General features: G+C 35.6%; 1 protein-coding gene across 26 annotated transcripts in view; it reads right to left on the bottom strand.

Annotated features, from left to right (window-relative positions):
* FHIT (fragile histidine triad diadenosine triphosphatase) overlaps positions 1–17,634 on the bottom strand; it is a 628,816-nt gene that overhangs the window by 597,998 nt on the left and 13,184 nt on the right. For 9 of the 26 annotated variants that reach the window (XM_075095806.1, XM_075095807.1, XM_075095805.1 and 6 more), the window contains exon 2: positions 2,425–2,592. The exons of the other annotated variants lie outside the window; for them this stretch is intronic. The gene's annotated coding sequence lies outside the window, so the exon portion shown is untranslated. The remainder of the gene's footprint in view (positions 1–2,424; positions 2,593–17,634) is intronic. 26 annotated transcript variants of the gene reach the window in all.

Raw genomic sequence — 17,634 nt, 5'->3', positions numbered from 1 at the left:
GATACCACCAACTCCTCCCCAAACTTGTCAAAATACCTTCTGAAAACATTCTCAAAAAAGTTTTTGATGTACTGTAATACATTAACTCTAGTTCATCTCAATGCTGAAGATAAGTTTATCTGCCTCTGTTCATTCCACCTGCTTGTGCCTATCAAAACACTAAAAATCGCTGTCATAGTAATGAAAAAACCTTTCAAGGGTCCTCTGAACTGTCGGATTCTCAGGCAAACCAATGTCTCATTTTCACATCCCAAGTACATCCTACTTATTCTATAATACCTAGGAAAAGCTTTTATTACAATACAGTTCTAATAGAAGTAAACACCTAATACCCACATAGCAACTTGCCCTGAGAACTGAAGTTCATAACATGGTATTCTGCAGTATGAATGCTCCAGTGGATAGAATTTCCATGGCTCATTATCCTCTTTTTGGTTTTCACTCACACTGTCCCTCACCAAGCAAAGAGGGCTACCTATACCTGTATTTGTTCCAAAAGTTCTCTTTGAAACTGCAAATACTTCTTCCCTAGATGTCCTCCTTTGGAGAGCAGATTTCCTCTCCCAACACTTTTTCTCCTAGACCAATAGTGTCAAAAGCATCTTTCTCATTCCCTCACTTTTTAAAAATTACTTTAAGGTACAATGTGTATTTGTGGGAAGAGGGAAATAGTTTATTAAAGGGCTGATAATGAGAAAAAAAATGGCCAGAGCTACTTTTTCCGTAAGGGTTAGCAATGCAACTAAGATATCACCTCTAACAAAAGATTTGTACTTGTGTCATTCACAATACAGCTTATTTAAAACATACTGAAAAAGTACAATAAACAGATTCACAAGACAACACTGTTGTCAAGTTCTTGGAATACTAACAAAACCGAGAAGTATTTAATTAACTGGAAGAAGCTATAGCTAATCACTTTCTCTTTCAACACGACTGTGAGCATGCTATGGAGTGGTTACAGTAAACCTCTCCCTCCTAAAAAGGCTGGGGCTAAGAGTTATTCTTAAATCTAAACAAAACACCCTCTTCTGAAAAACATGCAATTAGAAAACCCATTAAATACATTGTTCATCTTCACAGTTTTGGGTAAAGGAAAGGTGAAACTTCTAAAGAACTGAGTGAGTGAAATCCTTCAGTGAGATCTCCATTAATAAATCTGTTTCTTTTATTCATTAATATGGGACAAATCAAGTTTGTTAGTTTCGTTATCTGGTGACTGAATGGGATTTATGCCAGAACATGCTTGCCAACATATAATACCTGCCTGTCTGTAGCTTAACCTAACATGTTTTAGTCACAATAGATAGACCCTTTGATGTCATAGTGAACAGGCGCTTTGATACCTATCCACAATCAATCACTGAATATAAAATCACTCTGCATTGGAAAACTGCTTTGAAAGGTTGGCTTGAACATAAGATTATTCAAGAAAACTGTTCAAACAACATATCATGACATGACAGATGAGAAGAAACAGCTTTCAATAAAGGCAGATGGGGCACACCTCTTACAGATCAAATTGCCTTGCAACAGGTAACATTAGAAGGGACACCAGCAGATGGAACCAACAACCTGGTCAACTGAATTGGTGTCAGCGCCTCCCACTACAGGTGGGATCTCTCCCCATTTAAGCATCTCAGTCCTGTGAGAGGAAGTTGAGATACACCCAGCAATATTCATATTAAATAGGACCAAATTTCTGTGCACTTCCAAAGTGTAATCTGGTTAGCATAATTAAATTAGCTTTTGCCAGGTAGGGGAAAATGAAAACAATTAAAAGTTTAAGTTAGGAGAGGCAAAAAAATGCACTGTAATACTCTCCAGTCAATTTAGAACAGTGTAGTTTTAAATACATATGAAAAGGGCAAGTCCTTTTTAGGACTTTTCAATGTTGTGCAGGCTTAGAGGTCAGCAAAGATCTTCCTGGAAGAAAACTAGTTTGGAAAACTATTTAAACATCATCAACAGCAGAAATTTGCATCACCTAGAAGAAAATACTAAAATACATGTTTTGAAAATACTTAAATAGCATAAAACATATTAATAGGTTCAGATTACCACTATTTTACTCAACACCTTATTATGATAATAAAAATTAAAATAAGCAGGTTTATGTACCTGCAAGTTAACAGGTTCACCTATATTTTAAATTGTACGTATGAAATCAGTAAGAATTTATGCTCCCTCATGCAGAGTACAGAACACTGACATTGGGAAAAAGAAAAATTAATTAGCTACCTCAGCTTCTAGCTCTAACCATTAGTAACAACATTTGAGAGGGAAAGAGACTATAACATTTCATAACAAGGACATGGCAAAAAGCCATCCTAGCCTTGGAGCACTGAACCCGAGTTTGAGTTTCTCTAGAGTGAAACCACTGCTGGACACTTGGCCTCACTGAAACCACTCAGCTCAGCTTACATGAGGTAGGTCCTCAGGCAGGGAGGGACAGTTACCAGGCACAGTCCTCCAGGGGAGCAGCTGGAACAAATGGTTTAGTTTATACCTTCTTTGTTCATCTCATTCCATTGAGAAGATAAGCAGAGGTTCCAAGAAGCTCTCTTTTCTTTTGACAATGAAGATGGAAGACTGTAGTTTGAGACACAAAAATGTGATGTGGGTTTAAAGATGATAATCAGAAGCTTCTTGAGAACTGTTTAATGAAGAGTAATTTATTATTAGTTGGACTACTGCAGAATTATTGAGTGGTCACTGAACTATTTCGTGATAACAAAATATTGCATCTTTGATTTAAATTGTTATAAATTTCCATTCTTAAATCTGAAATCACAACTTCTAGATATAAATTGGAACTCTAATTGAATTAAGCCAGCTTTTTTATGCTGACAAAATACAGTATGAAAGACAAAATTAGAATCTTTATTTAATTTCTACTAAGAGTTCAAAACTGCAATTTCAGAAGTGCTTGACAAAGAATGTCTTTTTTGAAAATTGATTTGCATTAACCTTTTGACAGTCTTCCTAACTGAATTAGTTTAAAGGGTGTCTAACATCTGCAGTGACGTCTACTATCCTTGTTTCTATTCCTAACAAAATTCCCTTGCCAGGGTGATGATGTATTTCAGTGGCTTTTCCTTCAGAAATATTTTAAATAAAACATTAAATACGTGAGAGGTTATACAGCCAGGGTTTCTTGTTTATTTTGGGTTTTTATTCATTTTTAAATTTTTTTTTAAAGCTTAGGTGAAGGAAATAAGACCCTCCTAAAAATAAAATTTTTTTTTCCTCATACTTAATGATTAATGATGGCCATGCCCTACCATGCTGGGCCTTTTGAGTCCAGCTCTGGGTCTGCTTCTGCTCAAAAGACAGCTGAATGGTTTCAAACATTAGCTTTTCTTTACCCTGAGGGTCCATGAAACACAGGAGCTTGAATGTGTGAAGTCTTCCTCCTAAGTATTCAAAACTCTTTGCTATGTCTTCCTGGTGACTTCAATTATCTGCAAATGAGTTTGAGGACCTTTAAATATGCAATTTCCTAATAACATCTTTCAGTCTTGCTGCTATCACACAGAAGCATGACAGTTACCTTTTTAATAGTAAGAAGTGTACAGCAAGTTTCACTGGATGAAGCCTTGACAACGTAGATTTCATTAGGGTACAATTTTAAGGCATATAAAAAAATAAACTACTACTATTGTATTTTAATCCTATCATAATGTACAGAATTTTAAGACCATATGATGCAGTCACCTGGAAAACAGATTGCCACTACTGTTATCTCATTTTCCAACCATACTGAAATTTTAACATAAATTTGGCAGCTAGTTTGTTGAAAATGTTTAAAGATAGAAATCAATGTGGTATATATAGCCTGAAAGGTGTAATCCCAAATTTCAAGGTATAAAACACATCATCTTCAGAATTTTGAAGGACTATGCCTGCTAAGCTCATGAAGCAAATACACTTTATTGTTTAAAATAAAGGTATTTTAAACAATATGGCAAAGGTGTTTAGTTGAGACACCAGAAAATCCTTCCAAGCAATGTTTCTGTACCAACGTTCAGAAATAAGAACGAACTCCTCCATATAAGGGCACAAAAACCACTGGTTCTTGTGGAAATACTTTTTTTTTGTTTTGGATTCACACAACATATTTAAAATCCCTATAGCATATGCAAAATATAAAGGAAATATTTTTGAAAACACTACATACAGCTATATTCCATTCTTGGTAAAAATCTTTCTCCTCTTCAGTAAAAGAACAACATGCATAACATTACTGTTGTTCTAGACAAAAGCATGGCACTTCTTGACTGATGCATCAATAATATTTTTCCCATACTCTCTAAAACAGAAGAAGCAACTCAGAACTCACCAGTCCTCATCTGTGAGCAAGGAATTAAAAGTTACCATGTGACTGAAATATCACCCTGGCTGTATATCAAGTATTTAATACAAGATGATGTAAGAAAACCATTACAGAAAGTAATAATGGGAGCAATTACTCCATTCAGCTATTCAATTTATGCATGCAAAAAGATGCAGTATCAATACACACATTGAACTTTACCCACTAGTACTTCCCATTTACTTCTTTTCTCAACAATTCATCTTATTGACATTCAAAAAAAACAACCACCCACTGCAAATGGACAAGTGTTTTTAAAATGATTTAATGAGTTAACTTACTGTACTGTGGAGCTCTGACAAAGTGGCTGTTGCAAATATAGTTTGTTTTGAGCCACAAAGCTATGACAAAAACTTGATGATCGAAACGTGGCATGAATTCCTTCTCCCCCCACCTCATTTTTCTTTCCTTCTCCCAGCTTTCAAAGGACCCCGTTAACAGTGTGAAAATCTGCTTTTCCCTCAAGCTCTCTATTTTAGGAGCATTTTCTTCCTGTCCAAGTTATTTAAAACTATGTACTTGCTATCACTTCATAGCAAAGCTCCCACTGATGGCATTTCTAATACTGCTGCAGACTAGTTACCATATAAAGCCCTTATGCAGCATTGCTTTGTTTCATCTACTACGTGGTGTGCTACCATTTGAACACTTTATCCTTAAACCAAGAGCTTCAGAAAAACAGTTCTTTAATAACTATTATATGAACAAGTACAAAAAATGAAAAATAATTTAGATATAGCATACTATTCTAATTCAATACAGTTAAAAAGTTCCTTTACTGTCTGATTTCAGAGACAATGCATCAGAAAGGCAACAGAAAATGTTGTGTTTACATCCACTGAAAATATTAAAGACAATTCTTGATTATAAGCATAACATTAAATCCTTCATATTTTATTCCCCAAATCTCAGTAAAAGAATAAAAAGATTTTTCTCCCCTTCCCAGGAAATAGATTAGGTAGGCATGATATTTTTCCATTTCACTCTTGTAGGCGTTTATAAGCTTTCCTTTTGTAGCATTTATGAATTCAAATAGTGCTAGGGTTAAGCTGGAGCAAAGCAATTTGGCATGCTTGCATCTGCTTTTATCAGGGAAAGCAAAAGCAATGCACGAGGTCCGGACTGACCTTAAAGCACAAGTATTTATTTGGAGATTCTATGGGCTTACCAATTGTGTTTGGTAAGAGGGAACCTAAATTCCATCACAGTCACACACAATGTCAACTTAATTCAGGCAATCGCCTTTCAGTTCTTCTGGTCAATAATATAATTGGTATTCTATTACTACAAATATTCTCTCTTTAAAAAGGACATATTAACCATACATTCCAATCCTACCATGCTGCTTTCTACAGGACAGAGGCAGGTTTCCAAAGACAGCCATTTCCAAAAATTCAGATAATTTATTTTTTAAAAAAATTTAAATCTACACTGTTGAATGCAATTATATTTTCAAAGTATATATATAATCCAGGGATGCTTTCCATAAACAACTGTTCCAGAAAAATATTAAAATCAATCAGCTCACATGCAAACAACTACTACAGAAAATTGTCTTAGAAATCTCAGATATATGAACGAGGCAGTTTGGAAAACAGATCTCCACTGCTTTCACTAAGTAAGCTATTTCTAAGTTAATCTGCTGAAATACAAACATTCAGAGAACACACTTCTAGGAACTGGATGCTACTATTTTGTTAGGATTGTTCCCATTCATTTGTGGAATTTGAGCAACTGTTAGTGTTTCCAACTCTCAAGTCCGCAATAAGTTAAAAGAAATGCATTAGGAACAACTAGTGAGGAAACTTTTACTGCCTGTCAGTGACAAAGATGCTTGATCAAATTTAGATCCACTGCAGTGCAAGAAGTAAAACAATGTGAATACACAGCCTGCTGTTCTGCAAATGGACAGCTTTTCCTGAACACTTCCGTCTTTCCACCTAACAAACATTACAATTATTTCCAGGTAGTCATGTGCCAGTGATTAAGATTCTAGAATTCTTTTTTCTAGTTTAATCACTCTTCCTCCATCCTTTTTTTTTTTTTCTCCATTCCCTGGTTATTTCCTTTAACTATTGGAAAATCTGAGACTATTTTAAAACCGGCAGTACACAGAATTCATTCTCAGTGACATGATAGTGAGTCCACTCTTCATACATTCCAGGCATGTCAACATCCTATATTTGAATACAATTAGGTGTCCTGTAACCCCAACTAATGTTGTCTCTTGTGCTTTTTCCTGTTAAGATTACTGATGAGTTAGTATTTAGGATTTTGTTTCCAGATAGCCAGTATCTTGAACACCCAACACCATTTTGACATACTGTTTTTCTCCCTCCCTTTTAATTCCCTCAGCCCTTTCTAGCTAGGCTACAACTATTAAAGTATTCCAAGCCAAAAGGCAGACTTCTTCCCCCCTCCTACTGGAGGTGGGTCAATAAGCCACAAAACAAACTCGCTCACATCACTCATTTTCACTAATGGTCTAGCCACAGAGATTCCTTTGAAGACTTTTTCCTTCTTTTTTGAGTCGTCTGAGGAGAGCAGCTGGACATTAATCCTTCAACAACTCAAAGAAAGAGTCATCTGTAATTTGCACATCTCTACAATGGCACCTGTTATGCATCATTACATTCTTTCTGGTATTTCAGTAATCTATTCAAACTTAAATATGTGTTATTTTTAAGTTTAGAAGGTTGGGCTGAGCAGTTATCTTTGCTTACATCTTCAGCAATTTCCATTGCATAGACATTTACGCACAGAATATGTTCTTGAAATTTCTAGGCCCAGCTGTCTGAGGATGCCAATTCTCTTCCAAAATTCAGAACATTTGATGGCTACGTGCTGTCAAGTCTATTCTTTCCTGCCTGCATTCTACTATTCTGCCTGCATGATCAATTCCTTTCTTGGGTCAGATATACAGATTTTTCATAATTCTCATTGTCCAAAAATACTTCCGATTTTACAGGGTCTCCAATCTGTTATTTGAGACTACTGATTCACACACACACACTCTTCATATAAAGAAAGTGACCACAGGCCTCCAACAAGGAAAGAGAACTGTTGTAGCTCTTAACAACTCCTCCACTACCAAACTGAACACAGAATTGCAGAAGGAAAGACACTTCCTTTCTTCTCAAAGTTGCCTTCAGAGCTCCTGTTTTCTGCATCCAGAGCCAGATTAATCACAGTTCAAACACAAGCATGCTCAGAGGATTGGGAATTCAAGCCACAAGTTCTCACACAAAGACAAACTGATCAAGTTCATCAGGCCTGCTCAGGGCTCAAAAACACAGCAGTTAGGCTTACACTGACACACTGAGATCAACACATGCAATTCCATTACCATCAAGTACAAGGTTCTACAGTCAAAATTCTTCATCACTATTTTCTGCTCTCCCAGCCCGTTTGCTTAATATCCTACTAACATACTAAAGGCATATCTATGCTGCCTTTTCAGTCCAAAGAAAAGCTGCATGATTCTCTTTATTTGACGTCAAACCCAGATCAGTAGCTTATGCTAAGGGTCAAATCATAGTAGCTTGAGCTCAGCGCTAAAGGGGTGAGACAGCAGCTTCAGGATGGAGCTAGCTCGTATTTACCAGTTCACAGTGAAGGTGTGAAGAGCTTCTATCTGCATGGACTATAGCATCTAAGAAATCTGCTCATACTAGGGCAGAATTAATCACCTCCTCCTCAGAGGAGATTTTTCCTCTTGCCAGTATCCCTCCAAGGAAAAGCAGTCAGACAATTAATGCAGGTAATAGCATCTGACAGCAGCTGTGCAGATGTGCCACCTAAAGGATGCAGACACTCAAAGGAATCTAACATACATTTTCACTTTGTACCCAAACAAAGAACAGGAAAAAGAGAACAGGAGAAAGAACTGGGGGGGGGGGGGGGTGTGTGTGTGTGTGAGGGGGGAAGTATGTGTAAGAAATGGAAGCCAAAACTAAACTAAATTAAACAATATAAGGATATTTGGTTCACAGGTCACCTATGGCATGCAACACAACAGGTACCATGATAACTGTAGTTAAAAAGAAGATTAAGCAGGAGCAAACAGCTGTAAACCTACAAATTGCTGCTGCCACATATAGAAGTACATTTTCTTGCTTCTCTTAAAAGTTTTCCTTCGAAAGTACATTTATTCACTGCAAATACTTGCTCCAATCTCTTTTTTTTTTATTCATCTACCTATAAACAGCTTAACTGTGCATATAAATATCAAAAATGAATTTACCATGTCATAAAATGCAAACACTTTTGTGGGGGTAGGAGGAAGAAATCAAACTCACACCACAGCATAGCACACATTCGTTTCTTCTATATTATACAAATCTGTTGTTTAACAAGTGTTTAAACAGTTGATCACAGTGCTTTACAATTTATGACACCACAAATTCGTATCAATTTAGTTTTCACTGCATAATGTGACTATCTTGAATTTCTAAATCTTCCTTTTATGTTGCGGCTGCTTTAATTATCACAGTCCAACTTTCTGAAACTGACAACAGAAAATCTCAAAATGAAAAGAAGTTGTTGTTGAACACAAATATGAGATTATGATATTTGAATCTGACAGAAAAAGCTTATTGATGAAAATGGGTCTCTGTCAGGGTTCCTGATGTATTATCCAATCTCTTTGTAGCAAAAAAAAAAAAAACCCTGTTTCTGCTTTAACTATTAATCAAAGAACAATTAAGTTACACATTTATGAGTAAGTACAGAATGCTGAGTTATCTGCAAAGGAAAGACTGAAGTTACTGTGATACTTTACACACAAACAACTATTATGCTCTGCTACCGAAATTTTAGGTATCTAACCATTTAATGCACAGTGAAATACCCACAGTTACACAGTATTGTGTATCTTAATTTCCTGCTTTCTGTCAAGACGCTTGATGCATACTACTCCATAAGCAAGCCTCATGCAAATTCAGAACCATAAAAAGCCACTTTTAATTCCCTACCACCACCACCTGGCATTATTCAGCTGGGGACCAGAAGAAGGACCAGCGCATTTATTTTTAAATACACTAGCATTAATCTTTGTGAACATAACTACACCAGAATAACTAAACCACTGTGAACAAAGCAGAAGTCAGCAGCCATTCTCTAAGATTTGGCCACCCTCAGCACATCAACTTTCTTTACATTTCCCTTCTATCATGCAGCATTTTTGTATTATAGAGAAGCCAGGTGGCTAAAGAAGTTGTCCCGTCAGCTTTATCTTTAACCTACGCACTTTGATCTGTAAATATAACAACAAAGGGTGTAAGGCAATGTTGGTCAACACAATGTAATAAATACACTTACCATTAGAGTATCTTCTTCCTGTACTTCAAGGCTACAAAGGGATAATAAATACATATACAAAAGTAATGACATGCCCATCAATAAAAAGATAATACTTGGCCTATATAAAAATAATCATGTTTATTTTGTTTAGCTACTACTCTGTGAAAAAAGTCTGTACTAATAAGACATTGCTTCTCTCTACTCTTTCAGTGACACCATAGCTTAGTCATTAAGACTGAAGTCACCCAGCAGTTGTGTCCACAGAGGGGGGAGCCAAGGCTAAAGGGATTTTGGCCAGTACTGGCTTCCTCTGAAGTTACAGGGGAACTGCCCTGTGTGGCTGACAGCGAGACAACTCAACGCGGCCACAAGATCAATTTGTACAAACCAAAGTTTAATCTGGAGGGTGATTAACAAACAAGTAGAACTAATTACCAAAGGAAATGGACGCTCATCCCACTCCCAGTTTCTTCAAATGAAGACAAGCATTCCAGCAGATACTCTTTAGCCTAACACACTTGCCTCCATCAAGGGAAATGAGTGAAATTTACATTCCTGACAGAGATCAAACTAAACGCTTCAATGATCTCTTCTGATCTTCACTATTATGAGTCTATACATCACCCTAGTAACATTATGTAAAATTGTAATCTTATTTTAGCACAACAAGAAACACAAATTTGTCCAAAATCCAGTTCTTATGAGTCTCTCCTTCAGTTTTCCTGGAAGAAGAAAAGAATCAGGTGAGGGAGAATTACCTCTGGTCTTCACCTAATTACTGCTCCACTGAGAACAAACATTTCTTCCCTCTTTTAATTTCACAATTGCACCTAAATGATAATGATTCTTCCAATTATCTAGACTAGCAAGATCTGGATACGTAAGAAGCAAGACATCCACTCCAACAAAAATGAGTCCAGTCACGGGAGAAAGACGCACATGTATTAACTAGGACCTTACGACTTCAGAAATCGGAACATAGATTTCAGGTCTGTACATCTTCACTATTGCCGAAAATTTTTAGAGAGACTGCTAAGTGTGCCTGTATAAATTGCATATCCATGTTTGTATCAGCATGCATTTGGATTATCTTCTCGTAAATCTCTCTTATCCACAGAAAAACTGATTCAGGTTTCAGTCTATTACTGAGGGGAAAAAAAACCAAACAACAACAAACCCATACAAAATACATTTTAGCCTTTATATGTTGTAGATTCCATTACGGAAGAAGCATCCTTCTGCTGAATTTTTTAAATATTCCTGTTCACTACATTTTACTTCAGAGGTTTTTCTGGATATTATTTTTACATCTGTGATATTGGCATCGATTCATTCTGGTCAGAACTCATAGGTTTTATTTCTTTTGAGCAAATCAGTGGGCTTTCCAAATAAAATAACCATAATTTTTTTTTTCTTAAGGAGGGTAACAACTAATAGTTTTACCAACAAACTGCACTCTGGGAATTTCATTATACTCTCAGTCTTCAAGATCATCAGAAGTCATTCTGGTTCTTTGTTTTGTTCTCAACTATGATATTGAGTGCAGGTGCTGGCTATAATGGCCAGATGAACAGAATTCAGCTGAACATCTTTACTTAATTTTTCAAGCCTAGAACATTATGTCCAATTTCACTTAGGAGACTTATTTCAATTTTTTTTCACACAGGTCTTAGGTACAAAGATGATATTTTTCTTTTTTTTTTTTTCTCCACAGCTCTCAGCCATCCACAGAACTCATCAGCTGAATTGTCATCAGCTGTTGTTGAGCTCTACAACAGTCATATTGATTGGTATCTCCCAAAGGCATATTATAATCATTTCACCACTGATAGGGTTATAGGCAGACACACACTTTGACATTCCCCTTAGATATGATAAATGCAATCTTCATTTTCTCAGATCTTGTGCAATTCACCACATATCCATCTATCACCACAGAATTACCCTTTCTATTCCACTGAAGCTGTAAAGCCCAAAGACATAACTATACACCATACATTCCATAGCCCTATTTTTGATTAGTTTGTGGTGGTTCAGCTCATCATTTCCTTGATGAAAATATCAGCTGGTGTATCCCTTTTGAATAATTTTGTACAGCATCACTTTGAATAAAATATCATTAACAGGCTTCCCCAACAGTATAATCCATCTCATTCTTAAATACCAGAGGGTATTTCTGACATGTGCCACTTATGGATCATTTTGCTTGTGGACTGCCACAAGCACTGCCATTTTTCTTATAAAACCACAGTTTGTGGTTGTTACCAGCTAAAGCAAAGATTACATCTGTCTGCTTTTAACAGAATGTTCTCCGCTGATACCTCACTCTCATCCTCAAATGATCATCAGTTTTAATATTCGTCTAGTTTCTCAACACCCCTGTAAATCCAACACCAAAGCAGCCTGTTACTGCCACGATAGAGAAAGCCTAAGTTTTATCCACATACGGACATTTTAATACATGCACAATGCAGACATGCTTACAGTGCTATGTGTTTATGGAAGCAATAGATAAAACACATAATCAGTATAATCTTTTAAATAAAAAGGTCATAAGACAGTTCCACAAGTACTGCAACTAAATAGAAATTACACCCTGCGTCTGTAAACGTTACATCCAGCAGCCACAGTGCTTCATATAGCTAGTTTTCAGAGACAGCTCATTCAAAGCAAATTAATTCCCTTGAAACAGCAAAAGAAAAATCCATGCCAATATAGCAAGATTACTTTTCTGTATTAAAATTACACTTGTATTCAGTTTTGCAGTTAAATTATTTTCAAACATCACTCAAGTGCACATCTAACCGGATGCAAGTTGGTCTGAATTAGAACAGGTAATTCACAGCAGCATTTAAAAAAATATAAAAACCATAAGGATGCACATCTTTTCTTTAAGAAGTCACAATCTTGCTAGCTTTCTATCTAATGTGCACATTCTTGTTGCAGTTACCAAAGTTAGAGGTACTGAGGAACTACACGGTTTTGGATGCATTAGGAAGAATGATGCTTTAATTCAGGAGAAGACTAGACCAAAGCAGAAAGTTTTATTATTAAAAAAATAAATAAATATTGTGACTATGGGTGAATCACCTCATTACTGTAACACCTGTAATAATTAAAAAAAAGTCTTAAGTATTTCAAGTCTTAACTATTACACCTCAGTTCAATGCATTTTAAAATTCAATCCATAATCATTTTCCCCAAAGATTTAACTTTATCAATTGTTACTACTACTATTTTTATATTTGAAAGCTGTAAAGTAGTTCTAAAATGTGCAAATTTATTAACAATACTTAAAGTTGTATATAATTTACCTTCAGTGTCCATACAGGAGAAAAAAGGACAGTCAAAACTATCAGTCAGTACTTTAAAGAAAAGACTAAAACTCTTCTAATTTGGGACCAACAAACATTTTTAGAAATATATTAAGTAGGTACAACAGATTAAAGCAAGGATCAATAAAACAATTATTTTTCAAATTTTACTCAGGTAAGGGTTAAACATTATACTACTGTACATCTAAATATTTGGTTAAATGGAATTTCCAAAGTGTAATAAGAAAATTCAAGTGAACACAAATTCAGGTGTTATGCACTTGCTGCAGTTCCTATACTGGCTAATTCAATAACCCTAAATGGTGTTTTACTGCTGATTATTCTAAGTTGGAAAAGACAATTTGACAGTTACTGTTGTTTGAAGTTTTACATGAGTAAAAGCATTTTTAAAACTAGCCATATCATAAAGGGCTCGAAAAACTTCTTCCTATGTTTGACATGGGAAAAACCTCTAATCAACATTTACTAAGCATTATGTTTCAAGCTCCTTTCACTAATACTCTCAAAACAGCAAGTAAAAATCGGTCACTGCAAGAGTAAAGCAGTCAAGCCAGCCACATCTGAACTTCAAAGAGCAACCTGCACAAACTCAGTGCTTCATCACACACTTCAAAGAGTTCTGTGTTGAGATTATGGCAAGATTTGGCCCAGTGTACAAAATTTGAGCTGCACTATTTTGGGAAAATGTAATAAAATCCCCATAAATTTTGAACATTTTAAATGCTAAGAAAGCGCTCACAATGAAAATGGAGATGGCTGTCACTGCCCTACTGAACTAGAAAACTGTTCATAGCATTGGATCTTAAACATACAACTAAAAGCTTTTCATCTTTCTTTTCAGGTAAGGTAATCGCAAGCCTTCTTTGGAAATTAACTTTCCATGCAATCCAAAGCCCTCCATCTAGTTCCTGGGCATTATTTCTTTTCTTTTTTTTTTCCTTTAGCCACAAACCTTATATTAAATGTGGCTTACATTTGCACCTCTGGAACTATTTTTTTATTCACTTTTTTTTTAGCGTTTCATTTCACTCCGTCACCAGGGGTGTGAGCAGGCTGCTGACTATGCTGGTAGGCAGAGAGTGGGGAGAAGTACTGTCTCCACATTTCATTCAGATAATAGAAATCTGCAAGCTGCTCAGTGTGACAGATGAGATATGTGAGCTAAAGTAACTTGTTCCGCTTGTCACCCTCCAAGAGTCTACAGCAGCAAGATACAATTGCGATGACACCACGATCACAGAACTGGGTCAAACATACGGTCACTTTAAAACAGAATGTCAACTGCTCTTTCTACTTGAGGAATTTGATTCAGTGACACTAAAAGCTGTTAGATACCATTAGCTTTATACCTATGTTCAAAATGAAACAATTACTTTGACAGTATTTGAAGAATCCTCTTGCGAGCCCTACATTGCCATTAAAATTTGTAGGAATCACAAACTGTCAAATAATATCACTATTGCCCATGAGGATTGGGTACTTTACGATCAGAACACTTTCCTGTGTTGCACCAGGGGACCGGTGCCTTTGGAGTAATATTTCCATTATGACCTTTGTAGATTAAATGGATTAAAATCTTCACAGAATCTTAAAGACAAAATATTATACAGATAATTTTTTTAATCGCAGAAATAAAAATAAAAGATACCTTAACTCATGCCTAGACCTATTATTTTGTTTAAATCCGTATGTCATACAGAATCAAATTTTTTATTTTATTTTAGTGGAATAGAAGAATTACTAATTGAATTATACTAGACTTTTAAAGAGAACTGAAAAGTAATATTTAATGATCTATTCTATTTATTTCCCTATATCTTGGAATATTAACTTGCATTATATTGTGATGATGAAATACCCCACACAACACTACTAGCACACACATTCGAAATAACTGCAGTATACAGATCATGCTACAAGGTGAATCTAGGTGACATTTGGAAAAGCAGATACTGAGATGAAGATCTGATCTTACTCTGACATTCAGTCATATCAGAATATTTACTAAACGACATACAAAACTATTTTCTTTAACAGAATTACACCATGTGTATGTTTTACCACAGGTAACTTTTGTCCAAAAGCACTAGAAATGTAGAAGGAAACAGGAGAAGTCTGACACATCCAAAAGTAATTTCCTTCTCAATATTTCACCACTTTGTGTTGGCAGTCTGAGCCAAGATCAAACCATGCACTCTGGCCAAGCTCAAATTCCCAGCCTTTTAGATTCCACAGTTGAATATATAAGTATTTCAATACACTATATTAAAAACATTTCATGTATTTCAGGTTTTGATGTATATATTTTTCAGTTCTGTTTACATTACATAATTGCCTTTCCAGTACAATATTAAAATTTTCAGAAAAACCTCATGGAGATGCTTAGTTAAGGTTCGCATTTTTGTGCAGTTAAAAATATATAATTCTTTTAAAAATAATTGTTTATTTGCTTTGATTTCTAAATGTCTTTGATCTCATTCATTAATATTCATTAGTCTTCTGATGTTGGACTAATGAGGATCTTACGCGTTTATGAGAGGCTAGTTAAACAATGTTACCAGAATTTTTTGATTTGTGTTTTTCATCAACATTGACAATACTTTACTCTTTGTACTCTCCAGCTTTTTCTTCAAACTTCTTGAACACATAGTCTACATACTCCAAAACAAAGTGGAACTCAACAAATGTGTAACTAATTCAGACAATTATGAGCTCAGAACCCTAAATGGATAACAGCATAAGCACGTTATATGGACAGAATTAATAATGCTCATACTCAGCATAATTTACTTCCATGTTGTACATACATTATTTATGTTTAGGATGGAATATCTCTGAAGCAAAAAAACCCAAAGAATACAGCCACAACTTTTCAGCTTCAAGAATTTACAGGCACAAAAGCAGCAGTGTTGTTGCCAGAAGCCAATACCAGCCCCTGACATTTCACATCACAGGTGCACACACAACACACACAAACAGGCAGTCACTTGTGTTCTTTGCATTTGAGAAAACCTTAGTAGTTTTCATATTTAGCTTCCACGGTTTGCAGCACATATCCACAGGAAGTTGAAAGTAAGAGCGTCCAGGGGACCAATGTAAGCTTACGGGCTGAGACAATCTGTCAGAACATGGCAACAAACAGTTTCATGTTAAATATCCACTGCGCATTAAACCTTCTACACTGATAAAAGTTTTGCTATTTCCCCATTCAAAATGCTGATTTGCACTAGAAGTAACTTAGCCAAAGCAGTCCTATCCTACTATGTCTAATGTGTATCCAAAGGTAATTAAAATATGCAATAACTTTCAGTGAAATATTGCTACTTTAAAAGTGAGCATTTGTGAAGTCAGCGCCAGTACCTCTTACTGCTCCAAGCAACTGCGAAGGTCTTTTGCAGAAATATCATTTTGGTTAAAGAAATGACCTGGCATAAACCTCAATGCTAATCAAGTCCCTGCCACACATCCACGTTTGCTTCACTCACATCTGGATTTGTCCTCATTCTGGACTTTCCCTGGTATTTCCAACTTAAAATCAAATACAATATATTAAATCTTTTTTAAAAATTATTTTGAGGTAAAGCTACACCAATTTGAAACCATCCATTACAACATTTTATCTAGAAATTAACTCTTATACCACAAGAGAAATACCTGGTAGAAGCTTTCTGATGACAATACAATAAGTATGCAAAAGCAGGAAAGTACAGAATCATACAGTGCCCACTACAGCATACAGAGACCAGAATATTTGGCTACGCATCCATATACCAAATTTCCATACACAGAGAAAGCTGCTGCTTTAGTCTCAGTATCAAAGAATAACAAAAAAAGTTCAAAGGCCTAAGTATCCCTCATTATAGGACTCCCAGTGTATCTCACAGGATGTCCAATACCTAATAGCACTGGAATCCACCAACAAACTCAAACATTTAAAGAAAGTTGTTTTATCTATATCAAAGTTTAAAAGATCTTCACTGGTACCAATGTTTTATTATCTGTAAAGCTATGGATATTAATATGAATTTGGTTCTACATTACAGTACAATTCTGGAAAAAAAATAAGGAAGTAATTTTAGAAGCTTTAAGTAGTATCCGAAGTATTTATATAAGCCAGATGCTGTGGACAATCATCCATATCTAATTTTGATTATGTGCAACATCAGGCCTTATATATCACTCTCAAAAGTAAGTATTATTCATCTTCCTCCAGAGAACAATATTTTGGTACTCTTTTTTTCCTTTCTATTCCTCTCTTTTTACCTGAACTAACATAAGTCTCCATCTAGATACTGATACTCAGTCTTTAATTCTGATACTCAAACTCATCACTCGGAGATGTACCGTTATAGCATATATCATATTGATGGAGCTATTTAATGGACTAGGATTCAAACAGCAAAACTGATGAAAAGCTGATACAGAAATCTCTCCCACTGAAGATATTCAGGTAAAGAAAAAAGATGGTGCCTGCTACTAAGAATAATGAATCAGTGGAGAGAAGCTTACAAATTATACTAACTAGTAAGAAGCAGGCAAGAAAAAACAAGAGCCTCAAAGCAGTAGCAGCATCTTGGCAAAACTCCCACAAGCAAACGTACTACCAGTCTAGGCCTCACCATC

This window comes from Phalacrocorax aristotelis, chromosome 6 (assembly GCF_949628215.1).
Source record: "Phalacrocorax aristotelis chromosome 6, bGulAri2.1, whole genome shotgun sequence".
NCBI classification, from domain to species: Eukaryota; Metazoa; Chordata; class Aves; order Suliformes; family Phalacrocoracidae; genus Phalacrocorax; species Phalacrocorax aristotelis.
The sequence above is the reverse complement of the archived record's forward strand: the minus strand, read 5'-3'. Positions and strand labels throughout refer to the sequence as shown.